The sequence below is a fragment of the Calypte anna genome, chromosome 4B (assembly GCF_003957555.1).
Source record: "Calypte anna isolate BGI_N300 chromosome 4B, bCalAnn1_v1.p, whole genome shotgun sequence".
Lineage (NCBI taxonomy): Eukaryota > Metazoa > Chordata > Aves > Apodiformes > Trochilidae > Calypte > Calypte anna.
Window position 1 is genome coordinate 16,439,384 of NC_044249.1, and position 24,257 is coordinate 16,463,640.

The 24,257-nt window shown below is 42.6% G+C and overlaps 1 long non-coding RNA gene across 1 annotated transcript; it reads left to right on the plus strand.

Annotated features, from left to right (window-relative positions):
• Positions 1-750: 750 nt before the first annotated feature.
• LOC115598334 lies at positions 751-18,979 on the plus strand. The gene is made up of 3 exons (XR_003987575.1): positions 751-882; positions 14,359-14,493; positions 18,864-18,979. It is a non-coding gene; the product is annotated as an uncharacterized LOC115598334 (long non-coding RNA).
• The last annotated feature ends 5,278 nt before the right edge of the window (positions 18,980-24,257 follow it).

Sequence of the window (24,257 nt, forward strand, 5' to 3'; positions counted from 1 at the left end):
CCAAATCAATCTTTGTTTTGACTCAGTAGTACAGTCACTGTGTGAGGTTATGGCTATCTGCAGAAGTCCTGGTGCCAAGTGTGGTGTCATGGTTTGGACAGTGGCTGGGCAGGGACGGGTGCTCTCTGTTATTCCCACTTCCCTCCCAGAAGAAGAAGGGAGAGAAACTTTAAACCTGAAAAACCTTGAGTAGGTAGAAGGTGACTGACCTTGGTAAACACTGTCCTTCTGCAGGGAGGACCCCAGGAGCTGCAGGAACCAGGGAGCAGCAGGAGCACCTTAGCCCAGCTGGCACACCAGCCAGAGAAAAACCTAAAGGCTCTCTTGGGAGTAATTTTATACTGAGCCCCATGGGAAGGAGCACTGTGATTGTTCCATTTGGGTCACCTGTCCCATCCTCTCCACCCACGGGCTCAGCTGCTCCTCATTATCACTGCCTCATCACCAGCCTGGCAGCAGCTGCTGCTGTCCTAGGCAGGAGTTTTCTATTCTGGTGGACACCTCTGCTGAAATGTGAGCTTGGCTTAAACATTAAAGAAGTAATAAAAATAATAATCTAGTCCTGACAGGTTTGAATGGACAGATTTGAAGGAACAGAAAAATATTGGCAATGTCAACTGCTTGTGTTTCACAAAAATAGGTGTCTGGGGAATGGAGCCACAGTGGTGTGAAACACAGTAAAAAAACCACTCTGCATGAATGTATCAACCCCAGGAAGTATTGTCAGATGGGGTTCATATTCCATGTGTTTGCAGGGAAGCAGCCCAGCACCTGAAGAAAATGCCATAGCAGTAATTCAGTGAATTCTTCTGAGGACCTTGTGATGCCCTCACTGCCTGTGACCCTGCTGCCTGGGAGCTCAGGGCTGCCATAAAGTTTGAGGTAAGTGCAAGTTTTACAGCTTAGCTCTAAATGGAGACTTTTCTGAATTTTGGTGAAAGGCTGTTTCTGAGATTATTATTACCTGTTTTAGGGATGTGAGTCATGTAAGACATGAGCTAGAGCCTCCTCTGGCTTATCACTGGGCTGGAACCAATGCTCCAGACACATCTCAGCCAGAACCAAGTAGAGCTGAGTGTTGCTACTTGAAAGCTGGCCATGTTTGCAGCTGAAGCATTCTCAAAACACACTTGCCCGTGAGCAAGATCAGCTTGAATCTTTGAGATTACACTGAGAGCTGTGTATCCAGCAGAGGTTAGTCTGGATTTCATCCTCAAAACATATATTTCATTAGAGCTAATCAAGGAGGCAGGTTGAGACCTCAGTGCTTGAGATCTTGCCTGTGTAGGTAGCTACCCTAGGAGAGATGTATGATATGCATAGAGCAAGATCTGTGTCAACACAGCCCAACCAGCATGCTGAGCCAAGTTATTGATTCAAATGGCACTGTTTGCTGAGAGAGTTGTCTCCATGGTCAAAAATCCAGGAAAGATATCGAAAGTACACTGCTGTTTACTCTTGCTGCATGTTAACCATCTAAAACTTCGGTGCCTTCTCCTGTCTGCTCACCTTGGAGCTTTCTACAGGTAGAAAGGAGCATTTCTGAGTAGAGATTATTTCACTTATCTTTGGCAATTGTTCTAAGATGAAATAGTTCATCTTCTGGACACTGAAGCATCCAGATCAACAAGTTTAGACTCGACACCCACTTCCAGATGATTTATATTAGGTAAGAGAAATTCCACGCAAGAATTCTTGAATTTTAATTCTGTCTTCAAGTCTGTTGCTGACAACACAAATATTTCCCTGCAGTCCTTCCGTTCTCTAGAGTTTAAATGAAAAAAAGTTCATTGCTCTAGCTCAGCCAAAATGTGAGCAGGTAAGGATTTGTAAAATAAATCCTTATTCAAGTTTCAATCAAATTTTAAATAAAGTGGCTAAAACCAGGCAGTGATAAAATGATAGACACCATTCTTTTTGCCAGTGATGGGGTATTGCATGTAACAGGCCTTACTTTTCCTAAGTTCTTTCTAATTACAGTTATTGTATTATTAAGCATATGTTCTTTTGGGATGCAAGTAATAAAATTTAATGGAAATTCTGTAGCAGGCACAGTTGCTAAATCTGAACAAGAAGTCACTGTAACTGTGAGGGATGTGCCAAGCACTGGCCTGATCCTGCCACCCAGTGTGCATGATGTTTGCTTGTTTGTATCCTCCCATTAATCCCAGTGGAGCTATTTACATGCAGCAGCATTACAGGTTCACAGCAGCCTTCAGAAACATGGCAGGCATTTGATGGAATCAGCCACTAATTCTGCAAAGGAAATCAGGACAGATTTTCTGATGGAAAACATGAGTTTTCTTCAGTACTTTGTTACTAAGTGTGTTCTCACACATTCATCAGCTGTGAGACTGGGTATATAGACATACCAAGGGGTTATTCTAATGGATAGTGAGATTTTCAATTAACATCTGGAAAGAATTTGGAACTATTTCTCATGACAGATATGCAATTTAGGGCAGAGGGCACAGGAGAAAACCTGAATTTTTTTCCCCTTCTCTATGTCTAATGAGAAAAATTTGTCTCTGAAACAAGTAGATGAGAAAACAAAACCTCAAACAGTAGATTTCCTCTCATAGCCAACAAAAGATGGTCATCTATTGTAGAAGTACAAAGCATGTATATTTTTTTTATTGGCCCCTTGCAGGAACTGGTCATGCATGTCTGGAGCAAATAATTTGTATTTTCAAACATAACTAATTAAAAAGGCAATGTGCAGGATTTTATCAAAACTACTCTGCTGTATATGTGCAAACTCATAAACTGTGCTGCTCTTACAAGGGTGTAGCTGAGGACAGAAAGTCATCCTTGGAGTTTGGGTGGGTTTATGAAATACATTTGAAAAACCCCACAATGTGCATCTCAGAGTCCTAAGTCAGTGGTTGGGTGGCTGGTTTGAATTAGGACAAGGAACAAAGACAAATGAAACATAATCCTGCACGTCTGTACACTCTGGAGGCTTTCCTCATCATTTGGTGTCAGTACTGAACCAAAAGTATTTAGAGAGGCAATATTATTGAACACAACAAATAGGAAGCAAAGCATAATTTTTGTTAGGGGTAAGTCATCCCTTAGGCAGAAGCATTCCATCAGTCTTACTGCATTTCACTGCACTGAACTATGGTTAATTTGTGGTCGGAAAAAATAGGGGCACTGGTAGTTATTGAAAATTATATACTGTGTTTCCAGTTTGAAGGGAAACAAAAGGCATGTGTTGTAAATATAAACTTTTTTCCTTAATTTTAAAAGCAGAAGTCCATTTGAATGCTCAGTTTGGGCTCTATCCGGCACCAGTAGTAACTCTGCTATTTCACTGCCCATTTAGGAAAAAATTCTCCCGTGGAAGATGAATATCAGGACAGCTACAAGTTATCTGTGTTCTTGTGTTGAGCTCTTTATCATGGTGACAGTGTTTGCTCCCTGAAAGTGCAACTGGATAAAGAATGTTGTTGTTTTGAGCAATGGCAATTATTAGCTGTCAGAATAAAATGCCAACACAAATGCTGGAATATACCATCCTTTGGGACCTCTAACTCAGGACCTTAGCTTTTTCCAGAGGATTTATGCCAAACATTACAGGCCTGAAGCAGGAACTGCTTGGTAAGGTTTGTTTCTTTGGAGGTCAGGCTAAATTATGAAAATGATGGTTTTGACCTTAAGATTTAAGATTTTTGCCTTAGGGGTTGCTATTCGGGACATGGTTTTTATACAGTTGAGCCTTGACCATAGGAACTTTCTGGATTGAGATATGTAATTTTGATGGTGTTCTGTGCATATTTTGGGTGAAAAAGATCTTTCTGCAGGCTGCTGAGCCCTGAATATTGCCTGCTGTTCATCCAGGAGCAGCAGTCAGGTAATCAGAAGTGAAATGTTCCCTCTTATTACTTATGCAATATTTTCAAAAGAGGAAAGCTTCAGTTCCTAAGGGGATGAAATGACTGTTGCCAGCTTGAGTAACACTCTGAGGACCTACAACCCCAAAGGCCTCTGTTTGTGGGGACTGAACCAAGAAGTCCTGGATGCTCGGTGGTACAGAAAGCAGAGATCCTCTGTGGATGTAGGAGGAGTGATGAAGGATTTTTCCACTGCCAGTGTAAGTGGCTGCTGGACTTGAATGGATGCTCTAAAAAAGTACAAATTTAAATTTGCCCCTCCCTGCTGTCACCAATCTACATATCTTATGGCTTTTAGGGGTCAAAAGCTTCTGCTACCAAAAGCGACCTTGAAGCACAATTGTTGAATGTGTCATAAGTGGTTTTGTCCAATTTTATGCAGCTTCTTGTTCCCCAAGGCTGTAATCAGTGTGCCAGTTTGCCTTGGGGAATGTGTTCATATTATATTGATAGGTCTGCAGTTGGACATTAATAACGACCACTGCTGGTTCAGCCAGGGCTAGGAACAAAGGGAAAAAAATCATGATAAACTCTCAAAACTTGGCTGCAATTCTGCAAGCACAAGGAGTTTTGGAAACTTCAGATAAGCTTCCAAAGGTTTGGATCCAGGTCCAAACAAAACCCAAACTCTAAAATTATGAGGCTTGTGCATCACTAACACATGCTCCTCTATTTACTGCCATTAGGAAAATGTTAAACATTTCATGGATTTTTGCATGCCCCAGTTGGTTCTCTGTGCTGGCTGGGATTGTTATGGTCCCTCTGCCTTTTCAACTATATAGACATCAATAAAGATGAATAAAGCTGGGTAGTCAGATTCTAATTTATGCTGATCATGTTGGATGGCTCAGGCCACTTCAGCACACATGCTTAGCCAGTGACCTTTCACACTCCCCTTCTAGATCAAAGCACTTTATTCGACCACTTCTAAGAAAATCACAAAGGCAGAATTCCCCTTCAGCAAGCCTTTATTAATCTACAAAGGGCCAAATCCCGGCGCCTTTAATCTGCTCCTACTCATCACTGCCACGATATAAAGAGAAGACCATTACCTTCAGATTTTGGACCCAAAATCAACACATAGAACGGCCAAATTCTCAGTGGATTTAGGTGGTGACCACAGCTTTCAGACTTGATCTCTGTATTTCTCAGCATTCCCTTGAGGCCAAACCCTCTCTCTGTGAATTCGATACATTTGGAGCAAAACTTAGATTTCCCTGATCCATTTTTTTTTCCCTTTCCTGGTTTCATCTGAACACTCAGGGTCTTGCAAAAATTTCTTGTGCTGGGTCTTGCGTGGTTTGGGCAAATTTAGTGACCCTTGGAAAGATGCATGGTCTTGATAGGATCTGATTAGATAACACCTAGTCTAGGTTTCTGATAGCACGGATTTCTTCAAAACTAAGTGTTTGTTTCAAAAATCTCTACCATTATTCATACCAGAGGATCTATTCGTTGCAATCTGTTGGGGTCTCTGAGTCCCATTCTCAGGCTGTAACAGGCAAACTCCCACAAAACTCATTTCCCATTTGCAACTGTGACAAAGAGAGGAGACTCAGGGCATCTGATACACACCCAGGAATAAAAAGCATTTGCAGCAATTGCAGATTGGTCACTATTTCCATTTTCCTTCTCCTGAATAATTTCCATACTTCTAGAAAGACAAACTTCTGTTCGCTCCTTATGGTTTATGTTTGCTTGTGTTTGACACTATTTAAATGCACTTTAAAATATCAAGCAAACTCAGTGCTGATCTTCCTCTTCAAGCAATGTTCTCAGTCTGACTAAATCCCAGTTAAGAAATATACACAGTACAGCTATTTATTTTTATTTTTAAATTTTTTCTTCATCTCCATCAGCAGTTAGTAATTGCTGCAAGGATAATACAATTGGTTAAAAACACTGCAATTAATCTGTATTCCTCAAGAAAACATCTGGTTTACTAAGTACCTTTTCATAGTGGTCCCTGCTGTACACAGAATTGTCTGTTTTAATTAAAATCATGCATACTTTTAAATAAAGTTGAAAATTAAATATTGGAATTCCAATTAATAATTGGAACAGCTGACAAAGTTAGTGTTTGAACCCTGCTGAAAATATCAAGACTTCCCCAGAAAGCATGGTTTTTTTTGGACAGCTCAAGGAATTTCTCTTTCATGAATGTTTCACCTGGTACAGAATATGCCAGCAGAAAACCAATTAATAGCTAACGATAATTATCAAGATTGAAATTTCTGCCTATATTCATTTTTAATGATGGTTTTGAAATATTCAAAGCTAGGAAATGGGCAGATCAGATGACAGATTCATAAGCCAGAAGTGATGCCCCAGACCGGCTTAATAAAATGAAGATAAATACATGGTTTTAATGAGAGAGGACACAGCTAATATGTTAATGAAAAGTAAGTTTTTAGAGACCCAACAAGAGAAAAGTTATTTTCTCCTGTTAGGATTTGGATTAAAGTTCAATTGCAGGTGTTTATCACTCATCTTGGGGAATTAAATACCAAGAGGAGGATCTCTTGGTCCACTACTACCATGTGTCTGGAGCTGTGACATTTTCCTGCAGACTGTGAAAGACCACTGAGCTTTGCACATGCTCCAAAGGTCATCATTTGATATGTTCAGATCTCTTCTACAGGGTCTGCAATGGCTCTGTGGGGTGTGAAAAAAATTTCCTAGGCATAAATGCAGAGTGGTACAAATGGTGCAACACTAAACTGCTAGAATCCCAGGGAGTCGACATATGCGCAGACATACTGAGCTGAAAGGCTGTTATCTCATCTTCAGCTCATCCTTTTGAAAACACACCCATTATGTACAAATTTGTGCATAAATGGATTTTTTGCATCACTTTGCAGCCCCTGTAGCCCTTTGTCCTTCAAGTGCCACTGTCACAGTTCTCCGTGTGGGGATGGAGGACATCTGAAGGACAGAGAGATGCTCTCCTCTGGTTTCTGGATACTTGTGTCATAAATGATGACTTCTGGTAATATGTCCCTGGATCAGTAGCTGCTCCTGCAACACCATTCTACCCATATAGCAACAGTGTCAAAACCTTTTGTTTACAACATGTGAGCCAAACAAAAGCCAATGGGATATTTTAAGAACTCTGGATGCTTTGAGAGTTTGGCAGGTGCAGTTGCACCTGGAATTTCTTACCTCCAGTGAGCTGCATTACTGCATTATATTCTTTGTCTTGTTTTCCCCCCAGCAAGAAGGGTACAGCTGTGCTAAGAAAGAGCAATCCTGATGCAGCCATGTGTGTTTGCTGCTTCTTTAGCCTGGGTCTCCCACAAAATCAGCACAAGTGCCACAAGAGGCATTTGCTGAGATTTAACTCCAGTTTCTCTGGGCTCCTTGATGCTTGGTAGCTTGTTTTACACAAGTGCTAAAGAGGACAGTGTTACAACCCCAGCTCAGGCCAAAGCATTTGGCAGCACAATGAGTGATTTTCAGCCCACTGGCCTGGCTCACATCACTGGAGTGTAATTCAGCATCTCCTGGCAGGAAGCTCCCACTATTGTCTGCCTGTGGGTTTGTGCCAGCTCAAAGCTTCAGTCCTGTAGAGGATGAAAGGGGGCCAGGTACCAAGTGGATCTTTGAAAGCCTCCTGCTTTCTTTAACCTATAATGATGTTTATGTTATGGCTTATTTGCCTGCAGGACAGCTTGGGATGTCTTTGGATAATGTCTTTGGGATTGAGGCAGAAGAGCTCACTATTAGGGAGCTTCTGGAAACTGAAATACACAGCTCTTTGTAAGAAGATGGCCATGACAACCCCTGCAGTGAGTCAGCAATGGGTGTCCCTTGCAAATAAGTCCCTGGCCTCAAAAATGTGATGCTAGGTCTTAGAAATCCAGAGGGGGATCTCTTCAGGGAGAACAGTTACAATTCTCTTCTGTATCCCCTCCATCTAAACAAGGAAAATAGCAAATAAAGCAACTACCAGAGATGAACCAACTACACCCATATTATACTTTGTTATCAGCCATAAACCCAATAGCATTTGTGGAGGTTATGGGATAAAAATATTACCTTTTAACTTCAGCCATCAAGCTGGAACTAGGGATGGGAATCACAGCACTGGTGAGCCCAAGACTCCTACTACTCCTGGCTGGTATTATCAGCCAGTGAAGTTCTTCCATGAATCCTGGTGTATACTGCAACAGTCTCTCATGCTCTCATGATTCCGGAAAAATGAACAGAGTACCCAGGCAGATGCAGCCATTACAGATGTTTTTCCAGTTTCTGTGTGATATTCTCATGCTCCAAAGATGATGTGCACTCCAGAGGCAGGGACACGCTGCTGCAAAGCAGAATTGAGGACACATGTCCTCAAGGTCATGTCTAACATCTGACCTTGCTTTGATGCTATCTCAGAAGGGAAAGCTCAGGGAAAATTGTTATCTTTTCTCAACAAATTGAGCAGATAAAAAAGCCCTGCAATAGGAGCTGGTGAAGAAGACTGTCTCTTTAAAGTCAGGTTGCTGCAGTGGGCTGGATGGGCTTCTGGCACTGGTACTGCTGGCATTGGGACTGCTGGTGAGGAGGTCAGGGCTGAGTAACTCTGAGTTCTGGAGAGCTGACAGGAGCTGAGGCTGTGACCCCTGCAGCTCAGTGGCAAACATGTGAGGCAAAAGTCCCTTTTGGCCCAGGCTGTGAGCAAGTCAAGAGCTGTAGCCTTGGGGTTCAGCCTGAGCATGACAGCCAAGGCCAAGTGCAGAACAGCTGGAGACTGGAGACCCAACACCTGCAAATCAAAGAAGAGCTGAAGAGGGAAGGAGAGGACCTTCATCTTTCCAGCTCCTCAGTGTCATGCTCACTGTGCTGCACTATTTACCTCTGTCCTATGCAGTCACCTCACACCTTGTTCCCTCTGTCCCTCCCCTTCCATTGCCACATGGAATGACGCAGCACGGCTGCTGGCAGGGGACACATCCACGTCACTCAGCTGACCTACCATGGGGACAAGTTCTGCTTGTCCCTATCAGAGGCTCATCTGTTTCCAGAATCAATAAGGACACAGAGTGTGGGAAGCCATGAGGGGAGATGCCAGAACATCACTATTAGAAATGTTAAGTCATCAGTAGGAAGTTCAGTGAAAAGTGAGGAGCTAAGTAGCTTTCCAGAGAAAGTCAAAGGATTAATGAGAATATATACATATATATATATATCACATATATACACCTTTGTATATATATTTATTTGCATCAGTGTAGAGGATGAGGACAGTTTTAGAAAAGGATTTGCAAACCCCCTCTATTTCCTCTGGTGTGCTATTTCCACGGATACTGTCAGTGACTGATGTGTGGGGGTTGCTCCACATCTATTTCCTATTGCAGACAGAGCTATTACTTAGGTAATCAATAATTAATCTCTATTAGGGGGAGTAATTTTTAAGCATTCTTTAAAAAGCACATCTGCAGCACTTGATATAAATCACAGCCATGCAGAGCTGGGCTAGACCAAATCTTCTGTAGCTCAGGGGAGGAACAGGCCTTTGCATGGGGGGGGCAAGAAAGGAAGGAAAGAAACTCAAGATAGTTTGATAGCTCTGCCTTTTTCAGGCAATGGAGTGAGGCCAGAATAGCACAGGCTTGATTCATACCCTGATTTTTGCAAGGCTGGCAGAGAACTTGGAGAGGAGGTATCAGCATCTCTCCTGTGCTGAGTCAGAAGCTGCAGCCAGAGCTGCAGTGATCCCTCTCTCCTCTGCTCCCAGACTTGGTCAAAGATGAAACATTTTGTAGAGATGTGTGAGTTCATAGCTGGAAGGGCTTGGAACAGGCTGCCAGAGCCAGGCTCAACTGTTAGAGGCTGACTAGCAATGTGGAGAACCAGACTTAATCCTTTCTGTGCCTAATTTGGAGTGATCCAGTATGAAGATGATGCTTCAGGTCAAGCAGAGCAGGAATTTTAATAACTTCTGGTTGGACCTTTCTTGTTTCTTACTCAAGGCATATTTTCAAAGCATCCTCAGCAGACCAAATCACCAGGTTTTGGCAGCATCCTCAGCACACCAAGGGATGAGATGTGAACTTCCCTGTTCCTGTGTCTCAGTGGCTGCCAGTGGTCAGATTGGTCGCAGCTCAGGCAGAAAAAAGCAATGGTGAGGCACATATGTGTGTGTCCAGCACTGATTGTGCCTAATCTACTTATTTTTTACCTACTGTAAAGATACAAACTTGCAACTGCTCTCCCTTCCTTCTAAATGCTCTCACAGAAATGCATACATGATTGGGACACCTTTAACAACAAAGTGACATTTTGTTTGAATGTGATTTTGCTAAGGACTTCGAGAAAACATTTAGGTATTCAGCATAAAGAAAAGGGGGACCTGGGGGGGGGGCTGAGATTTATCAGAAATAAACACTGAGCCAACACAACTTCATTATTTGCAGTCATGGTTCAAGGCCAGCAGAACACACCAAGCACACAAAGGGCAGGCTGGCCCAAGGCTGCTGAAAGTTAATATTGTGCAATATTTCTGAAGAGGGGGAACAACAAACTATTCCAAAAGCCAAGACTCATTTCAGCAGAGATGGAAATCAGCAGAGTTATTAGGCACAGTCCACGCATGTTAAAAAAATCAAATAAAATAATTAAAATAAGGCATTTCTGCCCTTGATTTTGTTTATTTCCTGGGCTCTGCTATCCAACTGTTACCAAATGCATTGTGGCTTACTTCTGGGCTCCCGTTTGCAGAGGATCTCAGCACTTTGCAGAAATTAAAAAGTTTCTGAAATTCTTGGTGTGACAGAGGGAATAGTTTATTCCAGGATCTGCCCCTCACATACAGTGCAAATGTGCCAGTGTTGGCTGTGGTTTAGGAGCAGCAGGGACAAAGTTGTTTTGTTTTTTTTTTTTTTCTCCAAAGGGACCAAACTCTGTAAGGCACTGAGTGCTGTGCTGGCTGCAGCTCCTGCTTGGCCAGAGCCAGGCACTATTTTAACTTATTTCAAGATTAATGCTGGATGCTTACTGGTCTGACCAGCAGTCCAGTATAGTTATGAACCTGAAGACTTCTGTCGTGACAGTTCAAACACTGACAATATCCTCTGCCACGAGCTGCAGGGGAAAATGCAAGAAACACACAGCAAATGTTCATGAAATAAGTGATGTCTGGGAAAAGCTTCAATTCTCTTTGCAAGTGGGAGCTTCTTGCTTGGATTTTTAGGAGCTTGTATTCCCTCTTTGGCTCTTACCTGCTGTACATGTTCTCAATAAGCAATGCATATGCTCTTTGTAAAAAAAAAATCTGCCTGAGATAAGGCAGTTTGATTTGTTTCTCCTGCTGGGGAGATGTAAGAACAAAACATCCCTTGGAAGAACTCAGCCACCTTGTTTCATGTTCTCATGGAAATCAATGGGATTCAGAGGGTTTCACAAAGCTATGAAACGATGTTTGACTGAAGTTGTGGTGGTGGAAAACACTTGCAGGAGCCACAGAAAACTTGTAGAACCCCAAATCTTTACTTTCTTTAGCTTTTCAAATGACAAAGATTCCTTCTCTGTTTGTTTTAAGACTGCAGGCTAGTTTATATTTCATAAATATAAATGTATAATATTATATAAATATATAATATATAATATATAATATATAATATATAATATATAATATATAATATATAATATATCCCCCCCCCACACCTTCTTCAAGCAGTTTGTTTTAAAATCAGAGTTCTGTGTTGGGACACTTTATTTATGGTTGCAGGATCAAGCTGGGTCTCTGCAATGTCTCCTCCTACAAATTACAAATATTTGTAAAATGCTTTGAATTGTATATGCAGAGGTGCCAGATTAACAGCCATGAGGCAGCAGAAGCTGAGTTTTTCCAGCAATGTCTGTACAGTAGTTCTATGCTGGAACTCTGGGATGCACAACCTTGTTCCAGAAATTACTGTTCCAGGCTTCTGCTCCAAACAGGGTTGTAAATTACCATTTCAATGGCTTAGTTTTAATTAACCATTTTCCCAAGGAAGATTCCAAATGGTAGAAATGCAGGCCTTGGATATAAATTTCTATATTTTTAAATGCTGTGTGACTCTGCCTATTTTTGTGGGGTTTTATGTTTTCCAACTTTCCTTAATCCCATCTAAGCGATCAGTATTTTTTTTTCATCCCTAAGTCTTAAGCCACCCTCTCTAAACCCTATGTAGTGCCCAATATGTTTTGTTCATATTTGAAGGCTTACCTTATTTCAGAAAAAAAAAAAAAAAAAAAGGAATTTTAGTGAAGTTGAAATGTATGGTTTTGGTTTCAGGACTACCTCTTTCTGACATAAAACTACTAAGCCTTTATTGAAATATATATGATTCTACCATAAACGCCCTCTTTATAGAATGCACCTGGTGAATATAATAGAAAACATATTTATTTCTCATAAGAAACTGCACAACTGTTCTGCAATACTAGATAGTCCATTTGATATTTAAGAGGTCATAATTGCACAGAGAGAAAAAAAATGCAGGTATAGTAAAAAAGAGACATTAAAAAATGTAGCTTCACATCTCCCACGTCTGCTTTTATATCCCACTGCTAAGAGCAGCTGACCTGCATACAGGCTGCTCCAGCAACAGAGAGACTGAAGTAATGTCCCTGTACCTCACTGCCCTTCAGGTGAAACATTTCCCATTCTGGAACAGTTTAACCTCTCAGTCTTTTGGGAGATAAACCCAAAAATCCTATTTTTTTAGGTGGGGAGATATGGGGCTCAGGCTGGATAAACAAGTGCCACACTGGAAACCTGCAGAATGGGGGAGCAAATCCAGGTTTGCTGAGTGTAGGATTGAGTTCAAAGAACCTCATCTGAGTAATTGGCTCCCAATTGGAGCTTCAGTAGACTGTGGGCTACCTGGCAGTGCAGGAAGATGGATTACTCCATAGGAGAATGTAATGCTACTTTTATGTTTCAAGTGAAACATCTCCAATGACCATGTGAGCAAGTCTTGTCTGTGGATGCACAGCACTGACAAGGGGAAACCAGGTCCTCTGCATCCCTGGAGCAGGTCTAGAGGATCAGCCCTACTTCCAGTCAAACAATATGGGAGGATCACAACAATCTCTGAGATTTTCCTTGCCTAATTTTCAGTTAAAGAAATACAGAGCCTCTCCTTATGACATGCACTTCCAGTACACCATATACCCTGGATGGGTGCTGCCATTTTGAACCTCCTTTTATTAGGTGAAATTCCCACTTATGAGCTCAGACTTGCACTTAAGGCTAAGAAGATAACCTGTGACAGATCCACATTAAGGGATTCAGGAGTCACAGCACTTAGCTCTGCTCCTGAGCTCCCTTGCACTGCTGGGGACATGTCCTACAGGACATCCCTGCCTTCGGAGGAAAGTATCCCACTGTGCTGAAAAAACACATGGCTCTAGTGAGAATACGATTGTCTAGTGAGTAATCATGTTGTTCATCTGTCTGTATCTTTCTTTCAAAGGCTGTTTTAGGGCTCTCTTTTTGCTGACCTGTGCTTGGAAGAAAATCAGGACATGGTGTCCTGTGGGAAGGTGCTCACACCTGGGGCTGGACAGTCACACTCACCTCCTGCTCCCTAGCTCAGCAAAACTTTCTCTCAAAGACAATGGCATAACTTCAACAGATGGGACTGAAGTTTCTTCCCTACCCAAAACTTCAGAGAAGGATACATCTTAATACTCGGAAAAATGTAATGTTATCTTGAAAAACAAGAGGTATGGGATGAATACTCTAAGAATGGAGGGATCTAAATGCAGAGTTTCCTCTTCCCAAGGAATAGGAAGGAAGGAAGGAAGGAAGGAAGGAAGGAAGGAAGGAAGGAAGGAAGGAAGGAAGGAAGGAGAGACCAGTGATGATACATGTGTTTTCTAATCTGTTTTTAGCATCCCCAGAGTCATCAGTAACTAAAACTGCTTTCTTTGAGCTCCTGACTGCAGGTGATCTGGATGCATTAGCAGAGATAAATTTTCTTTATAGTTTTGCTCTCCTCTTTGAACTCTCTTGGTGCTTGCTCTCATCCTTGAGATTATTTGGTTCCTTTCCTTTGCAAATTTTCCACCATTTCTAAAATCAGATTAAAAAGAAATTATGCTCTTTGGATAAAATTCCTTGTACATAGCAATGGCAGGAAAATATGAAAAAATGGTCTGTGCTAGCAGTTGAAGTGGGATGAGATTGTTAGAATTGGACTCGTGGGCTCAATATTTCAATATTCAACACTTTTGGCTGTGTAAACCAATCAACAGCTCTGTACCTCATTTTATTTCTCAGTGAATTAATGCATAAAATATTATTATTCCTCTCCCTCTCTTATTTTTTTTTTTTACTGAACTTTGGCTGTGCTTTGCACCCCACCATACACAGCTCCTGCTCACAGGAAATACAATCTGGCAAGCAGCATTGCTCATTTAGAGGAAGCCCTGGGTGTGCAGGTGATACAGTTGAGTATCACATCTTCCTGTTTCTGTTTTAAAGGACCATAGATTAGGAAATGTAACACCAGTGACACCACAGTCTGGACCCACTTGAGGAATATGTGCAGCTCCTATTGCCATGGGACATGTTTTCTTACAGTGTTTGGTGCTGAGCTCCTTGAGACATCCTTAAGAGGTAAGGAAGCATCAGGAATCAGGACCAGCAGCCAAGCACAGGGACTGTTTCCTGAGGCCAAGGAACTTGTCCAAGCTAACTTCAAAAACCTGTGGCAAAGCAAAGATTTAAACCCTCAGGTGCAGAGTGTTCTCTGTGCTCCCCTTGGTCACAGGGGCTGAGTGGGGGTGGCTGAACTGATGGCAGCAGCCTCTTCATTGCACTGGGTCATCTGATTTGCCATCTGATTTTTGTGTATGTGTGTGTGTGTGTGTGTGTGTTTTAGCCTTATTACCTTTGACTCCAGAAGTGGACTAACATCTTGCAAGGGAGCAGCGAAGACACTGGCATTATTTATGGCTTTTATGGAAAATGATATTTTCTTTCAATCGAGACACTTCTATTCTTAAAGAGAACAACTCCAGAGCTGAGCTCCCCATCAAATGGCTCCTCCAGAAGCTGAGGGCTTCATGGAGAAAAGTCTCATGGAGCTGCCTTGGGGTGTGTGATCCCCCTGCTCAGGTCCTGGCCTGATGAACTCTTTCCACCAACTGCTCTTCATTTTCCTTTCCTCTCACTAGCTGAATTATCTCACTCCCCTCCATATCTCTGCCTTTTCCTTTGTTTTTCCTTTCAGCTAATCCCTTCCTGCTTTTTCCTGGGCCCCTTCTGTGTTATACACACACTTTTCTATCCAGGGAAGTTAATCTAGGTTAAGGGAAGGGATGGACTTAAGAAAGAATAGATCTCCCTGAAAAACTCCATGTAGAGATGCTCTAATTCTGGAATAAAAGCATTTTCCAATGAACATGATCCTTTGTATATAGCAAATTAAACCAATCCCGTTTTAAATCATTCTGGTAGGATTGCAAGTGTTCATCTGATTGTGCCCACATTTAATTGGGAACATCTCCTCATGCCAAATTTGCCATAAAAGACAAGATCCTGTTTCACTCCCAGGCGTGCACAGATACCCCTCCCAAACCATTCAAAGACAGCAATACATCTGCCACCTAACCAACCATGAAGAAATCAGGGAGCTAACATAATATTTGCAAGCCAAACTCTGTTCACTCTTCTGCAGCCCCCCTTTGTCTGCTTAGACTGCAAACCCTAGGGTGAGAAAACTTTCTCCCTCTCTTTTTTATGTGGTGCCTGGCACAGAGAGAGCCCAGCCTTCATTGTACAGCCATGGCACAGCAAACAAAGGACTCAGCAGAAAGGGTTGTGCTTTCACAAGTGCCTCCCAATCCCATGCAAACTTAACTCCCTTTGACCTCTGCAGGGCAGCAGTTTTCACCCCAGCCAAATTTAGGAACCAATCTTAGCCAGCTGCTCTCTGGAGGCCTCCTCCACAGAAAACTGGAAGAAATGGGCTCCTCCAGGGAAATGAGATAAATAAAAAAAATAACTTGACTCCTGGTAAGGCTTCTCCCCAGTAAATTCATGAGCAACAGTTGACTACCTCAGTTAAGTGCCACAAGTTGGGTTTCTGAGTACACCCAGAGGCACTTTCCCCCAACATAGAAGAAATTAGGTGAAGAGCAATGAAAACAGTTAGAACATGATGGGTAGAGGAGGGTTAGGCAGAGAACATGCATGAAATACTTCATGGAGGAGAGGTGAGGAGTAGCATGAGAGTTCAATTGAGCAAAGAATACCAACTGGACTAGGTAAGTGTGTAGCCCTATGGCTACTTGGTGACTCACAGAGTGGCCACTCCACATTTCAATGGTGTTGGGATGCAAACTTTTGTCTTCCTACTCTAAAACTCCACCTTTGTGCCCCACACAGGCAGACAACCTCTGTGCAGCAGTGGGTGCTACTGCAGAGAGCTGCCAGCCCCAGGATTACAGCTGTCTCATGGGCACATTGGGTTAATTCATGTGAAGCATTTGGAGATCCTAGGGGAAGGGCTGCCACTTGAATGGACTGGAGCTTCCCAGAGTTTACTGGACATGGCTATTTTCCCCATTGTACTGGTTCAAATGACCATGTGTTTTGAATGAGAAGACATTTCTGGATAATGAATGTTTGATTAAAAAACTAATCCAAGCTTGGCACAAAGTCCTCCATAGTCCCTCATGGCTTTGCTGCTTGCAGTGAGACAACATGTGTGCTCCCAGCTCAGAGCCAATACCCACAAACTGGAGACACAAGTCACCTTGCAGGTGGTGGTGACTGTGTCTGTGGGTGCCTAAACAGCTTTGGGAGATAATCCAGAGTCAAAAAGCAGCCTCTAAGGCAATGGTGTTGACACAGCTCTTTGGCTTTTGGAACAATCTGGCGTTGTGATCCTTGACATTAAGGTTTCCAGTTAACAGTTTTGTTTGTGTATTTGAGAGTAACTCCAGCAGACTCTGATTTGCCTATCCACAGATGACATCTGCTGCTTGCTATGAAGCACCCCTTGTAAACAGAAGCCCATTGTCCTACTCCTGTAAACCTATTTCCTGAACTTTTGCGTGACGTGGGTTACAGCCTGCTCCAACATTTCCCTCCAGTTCTCAGAAGAACACTACTAACCCTGAAAAGCTGCCTGGAAAGCTGGCCAGACCTCTCTTACCATTGGGAAATCCAGTGAAGTTCCAGATTTAAAGGGTCAGATGGGAAATGACCTGTAGCATCAACAACCATTGATAGGAACTTCAGCTGAAAGGAGACACCGGCAGCCGAACACCCGCACAAGCTCATTTCCTCTCCTCCAGCTGCCTCAGGCTCCAGTTCAGCTGAACTGGAGTTAAGGTCTGTGGTGGGACATGTTGGTCACATCTCTGCTTGTAAACTAAACAAGAGCACAGCACAGTCTCTGCTCAGTTCCTATCCCACTTTAATTTTCAGCCCAGGCACAACAGCTGACGCCAGGGAGTAGCTGTCAGCTCAGTTTCTCCAGGTTTTCTTGGGAATGGTGGATCCTCAGCAGCCTGAGCTATCACACCTTCCATGGCCACATGTCCCTCTTCTCTCCTTTGCACTCACTCATCTGAACTTTCTGAACACCCCCAATCTCTGGTGCCAGTGTTTTCCACAAGCTTGCAGACAAATTCATTTGTTGGTGACCCCAAGGAAGAGCCTGATCACCAAGTCTCAAAGCTTGATCCTAAAGGCAGTGGATACATCCTGTGAAACTGTGGCAAAATCCATCCAATATTTTATGGAAAACAAACAAAAAAAAGCCATGCAAGCACACTTTTAGGAATAGGACTGTGGATGCCCAGAACTCTGAAGCTGTGTGTCATGTCCTATAGTCATCACCTGCTGCTATTATGACATGGAAATTTCTGATAAATTGAGATGTAATCCTGAATATCACCTTCGTTTGTGGTGGGTGCTAAGTGGCCAGTCCAGTACTGCTAATACCAGTCCAATACTGATAAGACTTAAGGCACTAAGTCCAGGGATGGTTTTGGGAAATGGTGCAGAGTTCATCTGTCTATAAATTAACCACACCTTTTTTTTAAGGTGATTTCAAGAAGCAAAGAAATGAACACGGAAGAGGCAGGAAGCTCAAGCATTTTTGTTTGAGACAAGGGAGCTGGGAGGATTTCCTCACAGCTAAAGCTGTGAAGCCCACAGGGTCCATCAGTCCTTCCCCATCCAGCAGATACTGGCAATCTCTTATCCCTGGCCCAAAAGAAGCCTACAGATGTCTGCTCCTGGCTTTCCTCTTAGTCTAGGCTCTCATAAAACTTCCACAGGTGTTTGCCTGGGGGTTGAAGCCTCTTCTCAAGGAAGTCAGTGCAAGCAGCTCTCACACTGTGTTGCCAGAGCATTTGGAGGGTCGTTTTCTCATGAATTAAAACATATGACTGAATTTGTTTATGTTACAATGAGGAAGGGGATGAAATAATTTAAGTAGTTTTCCTTGCTCTATTACATATATGGACCAAAGATAGCATTTGGGAAATCCCTTCCCAAAACTGGAGCTATAAAGTTAAAAGTTAATCCATGGATGTTAATCCATCTTCACCCCATCACCCATCCTCATCACATTGACATGTGCAGGCAAAGGATCTGGCCCCAGGATGTAGGGATCACCATGCAGCAGAGAAGCAGGAAAGGGCCCAGAAAAGGCCACACCACTGCCTTGGGAAACCTCCAAAGTTCTGGGGATTGGCAGGTCCCATGCCAGTCCTGGAGCTGGGTGGAAATTAGGTGTCTTTTTATTGATGAAATTATTTGAAGGGGGGAAAAAAAAATGCTGCTGCTGCTTCTTTGGGTGGCAGCATCTGCTTCATCACCCTGGAACAGCTCAGAGGTTTGCCTTCCTTTTTGCTCTGCCATGGGTAGTGTGTGTCTTCTGTTGGAAAGAGACAGAAATAGGAGAGGATGCTCTGGGGTGGGAGAGGTCACTCATTTAAGACTTGTTCTTAATCCTTTTGCTGCTGCAGATTTCCTGTGTGTCTGTAAAAACAGCTCTGGCCAAGGAACGAGGCACCTCTAATGTCATCCTGGAGCAGATGATGTCTCAGTTTTCCCTCTGTGAACCACGTGAGACCCACTGAATCTCCTGTGCCTGCAGGGAGGAAGGCAAAGGTAGAAGAAACCCACTTTTAAAAGTGGTTCTCCACCCATATTTCAGGTAGAAAGGCATTAAAAAGGAAGCTGTGTTTTCCATGCATTTTCACACTTGAGATTTCTTTTTTTGGCTTTTTTTTTCAGTGGGTCTATATTAAGAACAGTTTTCTCTAAGGGTTTGGAAACTTGCATCTTTTTCTCAGCGAAAGGCAGCATACATACAGTGAGGGAATATTGAGCAGAAAAATGGAAGGAAGGAAGGAAGGAAGGAAGGAAGGAAGGAAGGAAGGAAGGAAGGAAGGAAGGAAGGAAGGAAGGAAGGAAGGAAGGAAAGATAATTTTAAAATATTTTTTAAAAAGTCTCAATTTTTTTGTTAAAAATTAAAAAAAAATATTTGACAAACATCTTTCTGGAGAATATTTCACTCCTGGTGAATCACATCTTAGGTATTTTTGTAGTCATAAACATTTGTTTCTAGCCTTATTTATTTCTGCATGAAATAAAAGCGAGTTGAGATACGGGAGATAACTTGGATGGGAAGCATTTTCTGTAATCTGTGTACTACCAAAATTCCAATCCAGATCTGTTTCAGATTTACCCAAAATGAAGGAAACCTGAAAAACATTTGAATTTCACTCATCATTGCCATTAATCCCTCTTTTCTTCTGCTCACAAAAGAATAAAATGTGGTCTGTGTCCCTGGGAGGCATCAGAAGAACAAACCTCCAGCTAATCCAATTTTTTTTTTGTGTGTGAGGGGATTCAGCTTCCAAAATGCTCAGGTGTTGCTTGCTGGGCTTTCTAAAGGACTCTGAGCACATGGATGTGTGTTCCTTCCCTTCCAGCTACAGGCAGCTTCTGTGCTGCTCTTAGCCTTGTGCACTGCAATCTAAAAATGTGAATTTTAAACTCTTTCGTGGGATGCAGATGCTAAAACATCTAATCCTCCATCCCAGGGCAGACCTTGCCTATCTCCCCTGGCAGGTGCCAAGGTGTGGGCAGGTTTGATGCAGTGATGTTCCCTGCTGTGCCAGCCACTGGCAGCATCTGCTCTGGCCTGGGCCAGGGGAGGCATCTTTGTCTTCAATAGCTCTTCAATATTTTTTCTTCCATGAATGTGCTTGTTAGCCCTATGGCAAAGAGTGAGTGCCCCCCACTAACTGGCCACTGGGGAAAATTACACTTCTTTTATTTCTTTTTTTTTTTTCCTCTGAGCTTCCTGCTAACTAGTTGCAGCTGACATCCCTTGGCTCTTGGATTAGAAGAGGCAGCAAACAGTCTTTTTCTATTCATATTTTCCAGCCTACTCATGATCTCTATCACATCCCCTTCAGCAGTGTCTTTCCCAGCCTGAAGAATCTGAGTCCATTTAATTGCACTCCTTGTCTGTTTGCAAGCTGAATTAATCTGTTTAATTATCTGTTTAGTCTGTTCTTAACCTACTGTTAGGATTCAATGGCCAGGAGCCACCCTAGTGTCTGGTCTGTCCTGGACTGATTTGCAGGACACACCAAGAAGGAGATTTAGTGGACACAGGCACAGCAGAACTCAAGTCCATCCACTCACTGACTTGACAGGCAGACTAAGTTGGGTGTTTTCCTAATTTAGTCTGAGAACAAGAATGGAAAAAAAAGGTGAGCCTGGGCCCATGGGAGCCCTTCTGCCCCATCAAATGGGAGTAAAGAGTGGAAAATTATTTTATGAAGATATATTCCCAGGACTGCAGCAGAGCAAGGAGCAAACCTAAGCAGAATGACCTTCCCTTTCTCTCTGGTCCTCATCCTTTGGTCACTTTTGCCCCCAACATGTGCATTCCTTGAGGGCCAACTTCCTGCAGGTTACTAAGGTGTGGGGTTGCTCTGAGCCTGCTCATGGTACACAGCACTGCTATGTGTTTTTTTTTCTTTCCTAACTCTAATTAATTCAATCTCATTTGTTTATAATCTCATTAAGTGCCATGCAGTAATCAGCACTGGAGGAAAGCCTTGCTGGGGTAGTGGGAGGAGGGCTCAGCATCCGACAGAAGCTTTGCAGGACCAAGCCTCTAAGTGGTTGCATTTCAGCAACAATCCAAATTATCCAACCTGTGAAACGTATTCCAGCCATGCAGCCTGCAGATGTCTTGCATACCCACCTCCTCATCAGTCATCACGAAGAACTGCTGATGCTTTCTTTTTATCTAGAGCAGATGGTGGCTGGGACACTGAGGGCCTGTCTTTTTTCCATGCCATCCACACAGACCTTGTCAGAGTGAAGAAGAAAGGGACTTCTTACCTTGGGCAGACCTGCCAAACCCAGCCTGAAGACCCCACACCCAGCTAATTGCACCAACATTGTCTTGTAGCATGAACCATTCCAGCTCTGTTTTCTTTCAAAGTGTATTTGTTTTATATCTGACATGTTTATATATGTTAACTGTTTGCTATAGATATCTGTCAGCTTCTACTGGCAAAACCCAAAAAAAAAAAAAAAAAAAAAAAGAAACAAAAAGAAAAACAGGGCTTGGCTCTGTGCCAGAGGTACATTTCTAAAAAGCACTTTGCTTTTTGTGACATGGTTTTGCATAGAAAGAGAAATGAGGAGAGGGAGGGGGGACTGGCAAGGAATATTATGCTTTAAATACTGCAAAAGAATTTCATACAAAAATGTACTCAACTTTTCAGATATTAGCCTCAGAGCCATAAAAAGTTATTTTACAGTCCTAGAAATGATACACAAATATTGGTATACTGTTTGTCATAAAAACCTCTCTAAAGAGGGAATCGCGCATTATGCTTTTCAAAATATGACATTTATGAGCTGCCTTTGATTGTTACCAGAATGTTTTCCAATGAAATAGAAAATGTGTGTCTGTGTGTACACACGTGTGTGTGTGGTGCATGCGTGTGTGTTTGTGTGGCTGTACAACAAGGGGATGTGTCACTGAAAAAGAGACAGCTTCCAAAAACTGTTCTGTACTCAGCCCAGAAGTTTTCCCATTTCTCCTTTTTGAAGAGCAAAGAGTGTAACCCCTCCTGCCAGGGAGAGGAAAGGCAGAAATGTCCATTTCTTCATTTTTGGGGAGAAATTAACACGATTTCCTTGGGTTATTTTCTTCCTTGCTTTCCTTTTCAGCAGGAATATGGGCTGGTGCTCTGCAGAGTCCTCTTCCCTTTGAGATACAAACACACCACTTGAGAATCAAGGTTGAGAGATGTGAATCTGTTCCCATGTCAAAGATGTTGGCTCAGGTTTCTCTTATAATTATATTTACAAACGGCTTAAACTGGAATTACATTACGCTTCTGCCTTCTGCCAGTCTTTACCCACAGTTCCTAATTGCTCCCCCTGATGGGTTTCATTGCCTCCTGGACATTTTTTGCTTAGGTGAGGTGAACAGGCTTGTCAGGATACACACTTTTTTCAGCTGGACTGGGAGCTCCCCTCCCTGCCCAGAAGCCGAACGGGGAGTTGGGTGCTGACTCATCCTCATCATCCACACTCCTGTTTTGAAAAATGCCTAAAGGTTTTCCAAAGAGGCAGCTTTGCCTCCATGAGAGCCAGGATGCCTTGCATCATTTTCTGGAGCATGCTGGTTTTCAAGCTTTCTTTAATTTGCTGTATAGGAGTGTTCCTCACAGGGCAAAAGCCATCAGGGCTTTGCAGGCAGTCTCATCCTTCCTTCTCTTGCCATTAGGGTAGGGCTTATACCAAGATAATGACCCCAAATGAGACACAAATTATTGCTGCCTGGGCACAGAACCATATTAATGAAGCCTTGAAGAGTCTGACCCATTAGGAATGGGGCTGGAATTGGACCCATTTAAAAGAAATGATCGAGGACTTTGTGCCTGCAGTTACAAAACCAGGGGTCCAGATGCCTGGGATCTGTTTGTGCCTGTTACTTGCAGTTCAGTGATTTATTAGCAGGACTCTGGACACAGACCATACAGGGCAACTTCTTCTTAGATCTTGGGCTACAAATAGAAGAGAAGGCAGACAGACTGTTTGCAAGGAAATCAAAAGCACTTTGTGTCTTAACTGCTGCATGAATCATCTCACAAAATTAATACAGTACAGCAAACGGCTGCCCTGCAGACAAATTTCATACAAAATGATTGTATAAAGCACCAGTGTTTATACATGAGGCTGATGTGGGCTGAAGGGCTGTTTGAAATGGCTATGGCTAGTTATGTAATTATTTGAGAACAGTAGAGCACAATAAGTGAATATAAACACTGAAGGAGACAGCACGAGTTCACTGGATGCTTACAGGGATCCGTCATCTCCATTACAAATGGCAATCTTCAACTAAAAACCATGGCTTTGCATCCAAGAAATCATAAGTGTCCAGTTTGGTTTGATGGGGAAAATGGAAGAGAGATGGGCAGTGGGAAAACACCTCACCTATGTGTGGAAGAACTGTTGGGCATTTGGTGTTTTCCCACTGCAAAGCCAGATCGTTGGACAACCCCTTGATGTTCCATTGGTTGGGTACCAGGGTTACATCTGGCCCTGCACACCTTGTTTATCCTTGTATGTGAGTTGAGCTCCACAGCAACATATGGAAATATTTGGTATGTGAGGTAGACAGAGCTAGTAAAGGATATCTGGAGCTGAACCAAATGGACTGCATGAATGTCATAGGGACATCAAGAACAAAAACCAGGCAATGCATCCTTATGGGTAACTGGTGACAGGTTTGCACTAGTAATTTATGTCACAAGGAGGTTGTTGGGTTTTTTTCCACTTATTGTGGTATCAGCCAGAAGTTATTATGTGAAAACTTTTGGAAGGCAACTAAGACAGATAATGTTGTGATCAGTGAATCTGAGTGCCTTCCCAGAAAGGGTTTCTTTTCAACCACATCTCTGATAAAACTGCCTCCCTCTCCCTGGTTTGTTTCTGCATTAGTAAAATAAGGATATATACTAAAGGTATGTTTTTCTTACTGTTTTCCATTCAGACTGAAAGTTTTTCAGGGAGAAACTGTGTTTTCACACGATATGTGAGATCATGTTCCTGAGGAAGCCTCTATGCTTGAAAGATCAATAAATATATGTCACAATTTTCTGCTGCCCTCTCACTAGATGAAATAATAGGGATTTATGCAAAAAAATGAGTCATTCAGCAGAAAAAACCCACCTTTTCTTCCCAGAGGCATCCCCATTCTTTGTGCCTGCATGATATGCTATGTGTGAATGGGAGCCTGCCATGCAACAAAGCAAAGGGATATGGTTTGAATAATCATTACAGTAGCTTCTCCTCTCTTCAAAATCAAGTATAC